The following is a 15,495-nucleotide window of genomic DNA, read 5'->3' as shown; positions in this document are numbered from 1 at the left end:
TCTTTAAAAGTTCCACAGATGACAAGCTGTATCAATCTGTGACAGCAACTGGTAGCTGTGAAATACTTCTTAAAGTCAGAAGTTGGCAACAAACATCAACGCGTTTCTCCCTCTGCAGGGCTTTCTCAAGATGAGGTGTTGCAGCAGGTGCACCTTTTTTAAAGGTGTATCTCAGTCTCTTATTGGTTACATTTTATTAGTCATAGGAGAAGGGGTGTGTATCATTAATGTAGTGGAAACAAAAACCCACTTTAAAGAAGTTGACTCTAACAGTTTCATACATGCCAATAGCTGTCATCTCCAGCAATGGAAAGATAACATCCCGTTCGGCCAAAGTCTGAGGATTAAGAAAAATTGCTCTAGACCCCAAGACTTTGAAAATCAGATTGGGATTCTAATGGAAAAATTCTTAGATAGAGGATACAATAAAGAAACTGTAAACAAGGCTGTATCACGGGCTAGGGAGACTGATAGAAAAACCCTACTTTCATACAAACAAAAGACGAATATAGCAAATACAGAGGTAATCAATGTCCCATTCATTACAGAGTACAGTGCAGATCATGGTCTTATGAGAAAGATCTTAAATAAAAATTGGGGTATACTTAAAGCAGACCCTATTATAGGAGACTCTTTACCAACGAAACCACAAATGATCTTTAGAAAATCTAAAAACTTCAAATCTATCCTGGCACCGAGTGCATATCACACGAAAACTATGGTACCCATACAGAAAAATTTACAAGGAGGGAAAATAGTAGGCTTTTTTCCTTGCTATTCATGTAAGGCTTGTAAATACAGTGATAAAAGAAGTACAGTAAAAGTTCAGAAATCTGGGGAAGAATTTAGCATTAAAGAGTGTATTAGATGTACCACTAAAGGGGTCATCTATATTTTAAAATGCACTTGTGATCTGATATATTTTGGGGAAACAAAAAGAATGGTAAAAGATAGGATAAGGGAACATCTCCTTTGTATTGAAAAGGGAATGGAAGACACTAATCTGTATAAACATTTTAAATTAGTGCACAATGGTAGAACCTCTGATCTTAAATATTGGGGAATAGCACATTTTAAACAAAATTGGAGGGGTGGGAATATAGAAAAAATCTTAAAACTCAAAGAGGCTGAACTCATATATAAATACGATACCCTATTTCCCGCCGGTCTGAACTCAGAGTTAGATATCTCCCCATTCTTATTAGATTAATCTCTACTAGATCAATTAATTTTATAGATCAATTTTAAATTTTATCCCCTGACGTATACTTGTGTCCCTTTTTTTTTTTTTTTTTTATATAGATATATTTTTAATATAAATATATTTTCTATTATAAATGTATTTTATCATGATTTTTATTCGTAAACAGCGCAGATTATACACTTTTAAAGTTTTTTAGAATGAAGGTATAGATATAACCTCATCTATTATATAGTTTTTTACATTATGTTATCACATAGCTCATAGGGTCCCATTTATATATTTTTACTTTATCATGAAGGTTTTTTAAAAATTCAATTTATTTTTGTATACTTATTATAATATCACTATCACTGTGCACTTTATAATTAACCACTTTAGAAGATTATATAGAGTTTAGATTCTGTATCTGTTCTAACTCTAGTAATGAAGCAGATATATCATTGCTCTGAACAAATGTAGATTTGCCAATACTACCTTTAATTAATGAAACACACCCCTTCTCCTATGACTAATAAAATGTAACCAATAAGAGACTGAGATACACCTTTAAAAAAGGTGCACCTGCTGCAACACCTCATCTTGAGAAAGCCCTGCAGAGGGAGAAACGCGTTGTTTGTTGCCAACTTCTGACTTTAAGAAGTATTTCACAGCTACCAGTTGCTGTCACAGATTGATACAGCTTGTCATCTGTGGAACTTTTAAAGAATTTTGCATCCTCCTGGTACCTGCCTGTGTACCAACACTATAAGCCTTATTGAAGGTTATACATGGAACTTTTTGCATCTACTCTAAACAGCCACATTCAGCACAAAACAGCCGTTATCAGTATCCTGCGTGCATCTTAGCACATAAAGAGCGGATACCTTGCCATTGCGAACTAAGAAGCTGAAACCTGAGAGCGACCGGAACAGAAACCAATCGGAGTGCTCAGTCGGGCCAGCGCCCCTATAAGTGACGTCACTTCCGCCACGGCGGTAATTTCATCTTCTGCTTCATCAAGAGCCGCAATTGTTTGGGGGTAAGCCTGCATCATCTGTCCACATATTAACTGTTACCGGGACTGTTTTATCCCATTTCTGGCCATAAGGAGATACATTTTGAAAAAGTCGGTGTATTGGCATAATTTGTTTTATACGGAGACGTCCGTTTTTAGTTTATTTGTTTTTTATTCTGTATTTACATATGTTGTATTAAATATTTTTAGGCAGAGCCTTGCTAAACTACACTCTACTTGTCACTGTTTATTTAAGTTTATTTTGCTTCACCAAGCCTTTTTTCTGATTATTCACAATATGCACGAATAACCTTATCACTAAGCATTTGTCACTATTATAATATTTATCAACATTGATGTTTTAACACGTATCTTTTGGAATTTATCACCTGTTTTAAATTGATTCACATTCACCTTTAGCTACAGCGCTCCTGTTTAAACTTAATTTTATCTGTTTTTCACATGCCTATATTAGGGACTTTTTAGGTATATCAGGAGTTTGGTGTTTTTACTCTGCGCTTTTTATTCCATATTTCTAGGTCCACATAATAACTTGCTTCAATCAAAGTTCTAAGAAGCCTCTTTTTTGCATAATGAATTGGTCTTTGCAGGATAGCAAGGCTGAATGAAAAATAGAAGTCTTTATTTGGCATAAAATTGGTGTCAGATTTCAAATGGACTGCATAGCTTTCCACCCTCAGCTTGTCATTTTCAATTGAAGTGAAAGCTTGAAATTAATCACTTTAATTCCTTTTTCTCTTTGCAGTATATGTTGTTGCTCTATGGACCTGTTATGCCATTTCTATGCTGTTCTTCTCGAATATGTAATATCACATAGGTGTAACACAGTTTGGGTTCAAGTTGTGTAAAAGCAATATAAGTCTTCTGCACTTATTGATAAAACTGAGGTATCTCTGCATATAGAGCTTTTTAGTTAAGATACAAGGACAGACAGAGAGCCTTAGGTTATGCTAGGATAAGCTCATTTAAGCTGCATAGGAGGTAGGCCCAAGTTAAGGAAAACTTGTTGTATGAGGTAAAATTTGCTACTTTGTGTTTGTTCTGTAACCTCTTGCCATATAGGTTGACTATCCTATTTTAGCTGCTCAGAAAAAGAAGAAAAGGGGATTTGATTATATTGTTTTGCACACCCTTTTTTTTTTTTTTATTATTTATTCTATTTTTTTTGCACAGGCACTAGTCTAGTTTAAGTAGAGGTTAACACGTGGTGACTAAGATCACTTGTATTTTAAGGTTGAGGTTAATTTGCACTGTGTATTAAAAAAAAAAAATTTTCACCCTAGTTTGGTTATAACTCTTGAAAAAAAGAATAGTGGGTCTGTTTTCAGACATGAATAGATACTAAATAAACACAGAGAAATTATAGGTTTATGTCTATAATTAAGTTTCACAAGCATTTCACAGGACTTGATTAGTCCTATTGTATACACATGGAGAAATTTGTACACACTGTCAAAGCCAAATCCCCAGGCATGGCGCCCAAAAAAGATAACAAGAGTAAAACAGGTGCTGTTTTGCAAGAGAGTATTAGTGAAGAAAATCTTAATACAAAGTTGGATACAGATCCACAAGCCTTAGTCAAGGCTATTTATGATGCAATGACTCCCCAGTTTGAGAAGATCCGTCAGGATGTTTTATCACTTACTAATGAGATCCATGTATTTAATAATAGAATCGAAGCTGTTGAGTCACGGATCTCTGATATGGAAGACAGAATGAATATAACAGACCAGGACACAAGTATATATAGGGCATCACTTAAAAAGCTACAAGACAGGGTAGACGATCTTGAAGATAGATCGAGGAGGAATAACCTCAGAATTTTAGGTATACCAGAAACAACAGAGTATTCAGATCTAAAAAAATTTATGACTGAGAAACTGCCAGTATTATTAGAAATGTCCGGGCCCAAACGTCAGCTGGTAGTCGAAAGAGTACATAGAATAGGTCAGGGAAAATTTCGATCAGACGGAGAAAAGATAGCCCGGCCGGTAATCGCCAAAATGCTCAATTTTCAAGAGAAAGTTGAATTATTAAATGCATATCGCAAAAAGAAAGAGGTTTTTCTAGAGGGCAGTAAAATGCTCATGTTCCACGACTATTCGGCCGAAACTACGAATCGCCGAAAGGGCATGGCTCCATTATGCACCCGTATTATACAGAAGGGGTATGAAGCCTTTTTATTATACCCAGCTAGGATTAAGGTGATTAAAGAGAACTCCTCGATAATATTAAATACCCAACAGGAAGCTATTAAATTTTTAGAAGAAGAAAAATAGGATTATGCTGTTCTGTAGAATATTTATTATAAGATTAAGGCTTGACAATGGAATGTTTAGATGTTTTTTTTATCCCCCCTCTTTTTTTTTTCTCTCTTCTTCTCTTTCTCCTTCCCCGCTGCCTGCCCATTGGTGGAATATACTTATCTTTTGCTTAATTGTATTAAACCTTGTCTGTTCACTTTTTATTGGATATGGTAGATAAAGCAAATATAGAGTTAATATCATGGAATGTTAGAGGCATTACGTCGCCAATTAAAAGGAAAATGATTGTGAAAAATCTTAAGAAATTTAGATGCAATATAGCATTTTTGCAGGAAACTTATATAGTACAAAATAAAGCAAATAAACTGAGAACAGGCTGGATGGGGGAAGTGATCGCGTCTGCAGGGGCTACTAGGAAACGTGGTGTAGCAATCTTGCTGCATAAAGATTTAGAATATAAGATAACACATACAGAGATAGATATGGATGGCAGATATATAATCTTACAGATGGAGATAAGAGGTCAAAGTTATACACTCTGCAATATTTATGGTCCTAATAATAACACACGCAAATTTTGGGACAAAGTACAGATGAAATTAGCCCAGTTTATTGAAAGCAAATTGATAGTTGCAGGAGACTTCAATTTGATAGCGCAATATCCACTGGATAGATGGCCCTGTAAAGGGAAACGTAGTTGTAAAGATAAACAGGATATAACACTTTTTAGAAAGTTTAGAAACGCCCTTAATTTTAAAGACATTTGGCGCATTAAAAATCCTGAGCTGAAAGGATTTACCTGCAAATCTAATACTTTTAAAACTCTCTCTCGCATAGATTATATTCTGGTCAATGAAAGACTGATGGCATCAGCTGAAGCAGAGATTAGGGACATTATTATATCAGATCATGCACCAATTTCGTTGTCACTTCCAGTTGCCTCACATCATAAAAAGAGCCCAGTATACTCTTTTCCCAAGTTTCTATATGCAAATAGTGGATTCAGAAATTGGTTAACTGAATCATGGAGGAAGTTTGCGCATTATAATGCCCAGTCAGTCTCAAGTTCGGAGACCTATTGGGAGGCAGCAAAGGCGGTTTTACGAGGAGAAATAAAAGCCTATCTCCATAAATTATGGAAAAAAAGCCATAAACGTGATTTACAACTATCTAATCAGCTGGCTAATGCTTATAATGCATACATTCAAGAGGCCTCACCAACTAACTGGCAAAAATATGTATCGGCTAAAAAAGAGAGGGATATTTTCCTCCAACAAAAAGCCGCAAGTGAAATTAAAAGGACTAATGCGCGGATGTACAAATATGGTGGTAAGATTGGGAGAAATCTAGCCAATCTGGTTAAACAAAGCCGAGGCTCTAACTACATCTTGGCAATTTCTAATAATGACAGAAGAGTTACTGAAGCTTCCGAAATTAGAACAGAATTCTTAGAATATTATAAAAAGCTTTTTCTTTCAAGAGAAAGCAATGAAAATAATAAAAAAATATTTTGGGAAATGTTCAAGGTACCCTGCTTAGATAGAGAAACTGCTAAGGCTATGAGTAATCCAATCTCGAAAGAGGAAATTCTACAGGCCATAAAAGAATGTCGTTTGGGCAAAGCAGCAGGCCCTGACACATTGCCGGCAGAGTTTTATAAAATCTTGTCAGAGCAGATTGTTGGCCCTTTGCAGGACCTGTTTAACGCATATTATGTGCAAGGACACTCAATATCTGTGAATTTTAGTGCCTCACTAATAGTCTTGATCCCAAAAAAGGGTAAGAACGTGGAAAAATTGGAGTCGTATCGCCCAATTTCATTGCTAAACAAGGATTACAAGCTTTTAACAAGTATTCTTGCAGCCAGACTACAGAAAATTCTTGTTAACCTGATCCATGTAGATCAAACAGGTTTTTTAAAGGGGAGAACTTCCTTTATGAATTTACGGAAATGCCTCTTGACAGTTGAATATATCAACACCAGAAAGAAACTTAATAAACTTGATACGGAGGATAAAGCTATTATCGCACTGGATGCTGAAAAAGCGTTTGATGCCATCAGCTGGGAACATTTGGCTTATAATTTAGATCAATTTGGCTTTAAAGGTCCTTTTCTCTCCTTTATACAGGCGCTTTATGATAAACCTAGATCAGCATTAATAGTTAACGGAGAATGCACAGAATATTTTCAATTATTTTGTGGAACCCGTCAAGGCTGTCCTTTGTCCCCCCTCTTGTTCAATCTGAGTATTGAACCTTTAGCTATTGCTCTCCGGAGCGCAATTAAGGGGATAAAAGTGGGCAACACGAATGCTCAAATATCCTTGTACGCGGATGATCTTTTAGTATTTCTTTCTAACACCCGACAGGAGGTACCAGTGCTTCTGCACTTGCTTGAAACTTTTGGATCCTTTTCAGGATACACAATCAATTCAAAAAAATCGGAAATGCTATGGCTAAACCAGACTAGTGACTCTCATATGGCAATACCGTTTCAGGAAGTCAAATGTATTAGGTATCTAGGTATTTCCATATCAGCGTGCCCGGAGCATTGGTATAGGGCAAATTTTTCTGTGGTTATCAATAAAATTATGGAGGATATGAGAAAATGGTCATTCTTTTCCCTTTCATTGGCTGCTAAAATTAACTTAATCAAAATGATCGCTCTACCTAAATTGCTATATGTGATGCAGAATATTCCTCTTTTTCTACAAAAAGCTGATTTAAAACAACTTAATGCAGCGTTTGTGCGATTCTTATGGGATAAAACTAAAGTAAAGCTATCCCTAAAAAGGTTGTATCAGCCTAAAGAACAGGCTGGCCTGAGTTTCCCTTCGATTCAAAAGTATAATCTCGCATGTCTAATAAAAATAGTTCCGGATTGGCTAACGGAGAAATGTTTTTTGACACTTAGAGAGATGGAAAAAGATATGTTCAAACCTTATTCGCTAAAAGCATTAGTTCACTCTAATCAGAAAGAATGGCCATTAGAACTTAAAATTATGAACACTTTTAAAAATCCTATAATTGCCTGGCATAAGTTATGTCATGCTTTGAATATTAATTTTCAATGTTCTAAATATCTCCCTATACAAAATAATCCGATATTTCCGGCAGGGTACGAAACGGATGTGTTTAAAAGGTGGAAAGCACAAGGACTTGAATCATTCATGCAGTGTATTGATTCGGTTAACTATGAGATACATACATTTAGTGCTATGAAAGAAAAATTTAATCTCCCAAACCGTGATCTATTAGGATTCTTTCAAGTTAGGCATTTTCTGAATACACAACAGCTACAAGATTTTAACCGGAACTGGGAGAGAGTATACATGGGTCTAAATTGGTTCCAAAAGGGAAAGGTTGCCATATCACAATGGTATAACCTTCTGCTGCTAAAAGAAGGACAAGTTTTGATGCAACGCTTACAAGAAAAATGGGCCCGGGACTTACCTGGTATAGAGTCTAAAACAATTGAAAAGAGCATATCAAGGGCATGGGTAGCGACGCCACTATTATCTTGGCGTGAATCCCATATTAAATTAATAAATAGAGTTTATATTACGCCAGAGGATGTCGGAAGATGGAATAGAGCCCAGATTTTTTTATTAATTTCATAATACTTTGTGCAAGAAATGTTATATTTTCCTCGTGGAAGTCTAATAAACAACCTTCCCTCAATAGGCTGCTTAATTTAGTAGAGGCTAAGATGATTTTGGAACAATTTGAAATTTCACTAATCTCTGAAAGTGAAATTGATAACTTTTTTAGAAAATGGAGTGATTATATTTTCTCAAATCCTATAGAGATACAAATAAGATTTATTTCCCCCTTCAAACATTCTAATTGGATTCAAACTGCCTTATTAAGGGGTGAAATCAGTAGTGAGATTCTTGTATAAAGCCTTTAATTAAGGTTACAGTGGGCAGACAGTGGGGTAAATATAATGTTTTTTTTTTTTTTTTTTGGTCCTCTCCTCTTTCTCTCTTTCTTGTTTTTTTTTTTTTTTCTTCTCTGTTTTTGTGTTCGCTTTTCTGTGTTTGTGTTATAAATATAAAAATCTCCAACAAGTTCATGAATGCCTGTCGGCCTTAAATTTGAATTAAATTAATACAGGGCATTTAAATAGGAAAAGGTGTTATGGGCCCGCTTTAGGGCCGATTAAGTGGCCCCTAGTTAGCTTTAGACACATCTTAATAAATTGCAGTCCTTAGGTACAGGTCTTATGTGTCTAGGGATATAGATGTTGTTAATTTATTTAACTATGGTTTAAATTTTTCTCGACAATATAGATACAGGTGTTAATTAAACTTGTAAGGTAGAAGTTTATTATTACTATTGTGTTTATAGGGGCCAAAATAAACAGGGTTATGTTGTTTTATAATGCTCGGGATCATTAACCCTGCGTGGTGTAATGATCTAGTAATATTGGCTAATTGCTGTATTTTGCTTTGTTGGATAATAAATAAAATTTAAAAAAAAAAAAAAAAAAAAAAAAAAAAAAAGAGGACTCAGAATGGAAGGGTAGGAGAACAAGACAGGCGGACCTAAACAGAAGGCACCACCACTAGAAGAACTTTTCTCCCATAAGAAGCCTTAGCCAAGGCAAAAATATAATTTATGCTTACCTGATAAATTCATTTCTCCTGTAGTGTAGTCAGTCCACGGGTCATCCATTACTTATGGGATTATAACTCCTCCCTAACAGGAAGTGCAAGAGGATCACCCAAGCAGAGCTGCTATATAGCTCATCCCCTCTACGTCATATCCAGTCATTCGACCGAAACCATACGAGAAAGGAGAAACTATAGGGTGCAGTGGTGACTGGAGTTTAATTAAAATTTAGACCTGCCGTAAAAAACAGGGCGGGCCGTGGACTGACTACACTACAGGAGAAATGAATTTATCAGGTAAGCATAAATTATATTTTCTCCTGTTAAGTGTAGTCAGTCCACGGGTCATCCATTACTTATGGGATACCAATACCAAAGCTAAAAGTACACGGATGACGGGAGGGACAGGCAGGATCTTTACACGGAAGGAACCACTGCCTGTAGAACCTTTCTCCCAAAAACAGCCTCCGAAGAAGCAAGTGTGTCAAATTTGTAAAATTTTGAAAAAGTGTGAAGTGAAGACCAAGTTGCAGCCTTGCAAATCTGTTCAACATAGGCCTCATTCTTAAAGGCCCAAGTGGAAGCCACAGCTCTAGTAGAATGAGCTGTAATCCTTTCAGGAGGCTGCTGTCCAGCAGTCTCATAGGCTAAACGTATTATGCTACGAAGCCAAAAAGAGAGAGAGGTAGCCGAAGCTTTTTGACCTCTCCTCTGTCCAGAATAAACGACAAACAGGGAAGAAGTTTGACGAAAATCTTTAGTTGCCTGCAAATAAAATTTCAGGGCACGGACGACGTCCAGATTGTGCAAAAGTCGTTCCTTCTTTGAAGAAGGGTTAGGGCACAATGATGGAACAACAATCTCTTGATTGATATTCTTGTTAGTGACTACCTTAGGTAAGAACCCAGGTTTAGTACGCAGAACTACCTTGTCTGAATGAAAAATCAGATAAGGAGAATCACAATGTAAGGCCGATAACTCAGAGACTCTTCGAGCCGAGGAAATAGCCATTAAAAACAGAACTTTCCAAGATAACAGCTTGATATCGATGGAATGAAGGGGTTCAAACGGAACACCTTGCAGAACGTTAAGAACTAAGTTTAAGCTCCACGGCGGAGCAACAGTCTTAAACACAGGCTTAATCCTAGCCAAAGCCTGACAAAAAGCCTGAACGTCTGGAACTTCTGCCAGACGTTTGTGTAAAAGGATAGACAGAGCTGAAATCTGTCCCTTTAATGAACTAGCAGATAAACCCTTTTCTAAACCTTCTTGTAGAAAAGACAATATCCTAGGAATCCTAACCTTACTCCATGAGTAACTCTTGGATTCGCACCAATATAAGTATTTACGCCATATTTTATGGTAAATTTTCCTGGTAACAGGTTTCCTAGCCTGTATTAAGGTATCAATCACTGACTCCGAGAATCCACGCTTTGATAGAATCAAGCGTTCAATCTCCATGCAGTCAGCCTCAGAGAAATTAGATTTGGATGTTTGAAAGGACCCTGAATCAGAAGGTCCTGTCTCAGAGGCAGAGACCATGGTGGACAGGACGACATGTCCACTAGATCTGCATACCAGGTCCTTCGTGGCCACGCAGGCGCTATTAGAATCACCGATGCTCTCTCCTGTTTGATCCTGGCAATCAATCGAGGAAGCATCGGGAAAGGTGGAAACACATAAGCCATGTTGAAGACCCAAGGTGCTGTCAGAGCATCTATCAGCACCGCTCCCGGGTCCCTGGACCTGGATGCATAACAAGGAAGCTTGGCGTTCTGGCGAGACGCCATGAGATCCAGATCTGGTTTGCCCCAATGATGAAGCAGTTGGGAAAACACCTCCGGATGAAGTTCCCACTCCCCCGGATGAAAGGTCTGGCGACTTAGAAAATCCGCCTCCCAGTTCTCCACGCCTGGGATGTGGATCGCTGACAGGTGGCAAGAGTGAGACTCTGCCCAGCGAATTATCTTTGAGACTTCCATCATCGCTAGGGAACTCCTTGTTCCTCCTTGATGGTTGATGTAAGCCACAGTCGTGATGTTGTCCGACTGAAACCTGATGAACCTCAGAGTTGCTAACTGAGGCCAAGCCAGAAGAGCATTGAAAATTGCTCTTAATTCCAGAATGTTTATTGGAAGGAGTCTCTCCTCCTGAGTCCATGATCCCTGAGCCTTCAGGGAATTCCAGACTGTGCCCCAACCTAGAAGGCTGGCGTCTGTTGTTACAATCGTCCAATCTGGCCTGCGGAAGGGCATCCCCTTGGAAAGATGTGGCCGAGAAAGCCACCATAGAAGAGAATCTCTGGTCTCTTGATCCAGATTTAGCAGAGGGGACAAATCTGAGTAATCCCCATTCCACTGACTTAGCATGCACAATTGCAGCGGTCTGAGATGCAGGCGCGCAAATGGTACTATGTCCATTGCCGCTACCATTAAGCCGATTACCTCCATGCACTGAACCACTGACGGGTGTTGAATGGAATGAAGGACACGGCAAGCATTTAGAAGTTTTGATAACCTGTCCTCCGTCAGGTAAATTTTCATTTTTACAGAATCTATAAGAGTCCCTAGAAAGGGAACTCTTGTGAGTGGCAATAGAGAACTCTTTTCTACGTTCACCTTCCACCCATGCGACCTTAGAAATGCCAGAACTAACTCTGTATGAGACTTGGCAGTTTGGAAACTTGACGCTTGTATCAGAATGTCGTCTAGGTACGGAGCTACTGCTATGCCTCGCGGTCTTAGTACCACCAGAAGAGAGCCCAGAACCTTTGTAAAGATTCTTGGAGCCGTAGCTAACTCGAAGGGAAGAGCTACAAACTGGTAATGCCTGTTTAGGAAGGCAAATCTTAGATACCGGTAATGATCCTTGTGAATCGGTATGTGAAGGTAGGCATCCTTTAAATCCACTGTGGTCATGTACTGACCCTCTTGGATCATGGGTAAGATGGTTCGAATAGTTTCCATTTTGAACGATGGAATTCTTAGGAATTTGTTTAGGATCTTTAAGTCCAAGATTGGTCTGAAGGTTCCCTCTTTTTTGGGAACCACAAACAGATTTGAATAGAATCCTTGCCGTGTTCCGACCGCGGAACTGGGTGGATCACTCCCATTAGTAAGAGGTCTTGTACACAGCGTAGAAATGCCTCTTTCTTTATCTGGTTTGCTGATAACCTTGAAAGATGAAATCTCCCTTGTGGAGGAGAAGCTTTGAAGTCCAGAAGATATCCCTGAGATATGATCTCCAACGCCCAGGGATCCTGGACATCTCTTGCCCAAGCCTGGGCGAAGAGAGAAAGTCTGCCCCCCACTAGATCCTTTTCCGGATCGGGGGCCCTCACTTCATGCTGTCTTAGGGGCAGCAGCAGGTTTTCTGGCCTGCTTGCCCTTGTTCCAGGACTGGTTAGGTTTCCAGCCCTGTCTGTAGCGAGCAACAGTTCCTTCCTGTCTTGGAGCGGAGGAAGTTGATGCTGCTCCTGCCTTGAAGTTACGAAAGGCACGAAAATTAGACTGTTTAGCCTTTGGTTTGGCCCTGTCTTGAGGCAGGGCATGGCCCTTACCTCCAGTAATGTCAGCGATAATTTCTTTCAAGCCGGGCCCGAATAATGTCTGCCCTTTGAAAGGAATATTAAGCAATTTAGATTTAGAAGTCACATCAGCTGACCAGGATTTAAGCCACAGCGCTCTACGCACTTGAATGGCGAATCCGGAGTTCTTAGCCGTAAGTTTGGTTAAGTGTACTACAGCATCAGAAAAATGAATTAGCTAGCTTAAGGGCTTTAAGCTTGTTCATAATCTCATCCAATGGAGCTGTGCTAAGGGTCTCTTCCAGAGACTCAAACCAGAATGCCGCCGCAGCAGTGACAGGCGCGATGCATGCAAGGGGTTGTAATATAAAACCTTGCTGAACAAACATTTTCTTAAGGTAACCCTCTAACTTTTTATCCATTGGATCTGAAAAAGCACAGCTATCCTCCACCGGGATAGTGGTGCGCTTAGCCAGAGTAGAAACTGCTCCCTCCACCTTAGGGACCGTCTGCCATAGGTCCCGTGTGGTGGCGTCTATTGGAAACATTGTTCTAAATATAAGAGGGGGTGAAAAGGGCACACCGGGTCTATCCCACTCCTTGTTAACAATTTCTGTAAGCCTTTTAGGTATAGGAAAAACGTCAGTACACGCCGGTACTGCAAAATATTTATCCAGCTTACATACTTTCTCTGGAATTGCAACCGTGTTACAATCATTCAGAGCCGCTAATACCTCCCCTAGTAATACACGGAGGTTCTCAAGCTTAAATTTAAAATTTGAAATCTCTAAATCCAGTTTACTTGGATCAGATCCGTCACCCACAGAATGAAGCTCTCCGTCCTCATGTTCTGCAAATTGTGACGCAGTATCAGACATGGCTCTATTATTATCAGCGCACTCTGTTCTTACCCCAGAGTGATCGCGTTTACCTCTTAATTCTGGCAATTAAGATAGTACTTCAGTCATAACATTAGCCATGTCTTGCAAAGTGATTTGTATGGGCCGCCCTGATGTACTTGGCGCCACAATATCACACACCTCCTGAGCGGGAGGCGAAGGTACTGACACGTGAGGAGAGTTAGTCGGCATAACTTCCCCCTCGTTGTCTGGTGATATTTTTTTAACATATAAAGTTTGACTTTTATTCAAAGTAACATCTATACATTGAGTGCACAAATTTCTATTGGGCTCCACATTGGCCTTTAAACATAGTGAACAAACAGATTCATCTGTGTCAGACATGTTTAAACAGACTAGCAATAACACTAGCAAGCTTGGAAAAAACTTTTAAATAAATTTACAAGCTATATAAAAAACGCTACTGCGCCTTTAAGAAACATAAAAATGTGACACAGTTGAATTAACAATGAACCAAATATGTTAAAACAACCAAATTTTAACAGAAAATGTATAAAGTTAGCAGAGGATTGCACCCACCAGCAAAAGGATGATTAACCCCTTAATACCCAAAACAGATAACAGTTGAAATAATAAACGTTTTTATCATAGTCAAACACACAGGTCTGCTGTGACTGATTACCTCCCTCAAAACTAGTTTTGGAGACCCCTGGGCTCTGTAGAGACGTCCTGGATCATGGAGGAAGAAATAGGAAGACTGTGACTAAATTTTTACTGCGCAATAAAGCGCTAAAATAGGCCCCTCCCACTCATATTACAACAGTGGGGAAGCTCAGTAAACTGTTTTTATTCAGAAAAAAACGACAGCCATGTGGTAAAAATCATGCCCATAAAGTTTTATTACCAAGTACCTCAGAAAAAACGATTAACATGCCAGTAAACGTTTTAAAAATTGAAAATTATGAAGTGTTATTAATAAGCCTGCTGCTAGTCGCTTTCACTGCAGTGCAGGCTCAAATATTACTTTAATATTGACCGTATTTTCTTAGTGAAATTCCATTCCCCAGAAATACCTCAGAGTATACATACATACATATCAGCCTGATACCAGTCGCTACTACTGCATTTAAAGGGACAGTCAACACCAGAATTTTTGTTGTTTAAAAAGAAAGATAATCCCTTTATTACCCATTCCCCAGTTTTGCATATCCAACAGTTATAATAATACACATTTTACCTCTGTAATTATCTTGTATCTAAGCCTCTGCTGACTGCCCCCTTATTTCAGTTCTTTTGACAGACATGCAGTTTAGCCAATCAGTGCTCAGTCCTAGGTCACTTTACGTGCATGAGCTTAATGTTATCTATATGAAGCATGTGAACTAATGCCCTCTAGTGGTCAAAATGTATTCAGATTAGAGGCAGTCTTCAAGGTCTAAGAAATTAGCATATGTTTTAGCTTTCAACTAAGAATACCAATAAAACAAAGCAAAATTGGTGATAAAAGTAAATTGGGAAGTTGTTTAAAATTGCATGCCCTATTTAAAACATGAAAGTTTTTTTTGGTCTTGACTGTCCCTTTAAGGCTGCACTTACATTACATCGGTATTAGCAGTATTTTCTCAGTCAATTCCATTCCTTAGAAAATAATTTACTGCACATACCTCCTTACAGGTGGGCCCTGCATGCTATCCTCTGTTCTGAAGTTACCTCACTCCTCAGAATGGCCGAGAACAGCAAGTGGATCTTAGTTACGACCGCTAAGATCATAGACAAACTCAGGCAGATTCTTCTTCTAATGCTGCCTGAGAACAAACAACACACTCCGGTGCCGTTTAAAATAACAAACTTTTGATTGAAGAAATAAAAACTAAGTTTAACACACCACAGTCCTCTCACACGTCCTATCTTTAGTTAGGTGCAAGAGAATGACTGGATATGACGTAGAGGGGATGAGCTATATAGCAGCTCTGCTTGGGTGATCCTCTTGCACTTCCTGTTAGGGAGGAGTTA

Source organism: Bombina bombina, chromosome 7 (assembly GCF_027579735.1).
Source record: "Bombina bombina isolate aBomBom1 chromosome 7, aBomBom1.pri, whole genome shotgun sequence".
In the NCBI taxonomy this organism is placed as follows: Eukaryota; Metazoa; Chordata; class Amphibia; order Anura; family Bombinatoridae; genus Bombina; species Bombina bombina.
This window is presented reverse-complemented; position numbering follows the sequence as displayed.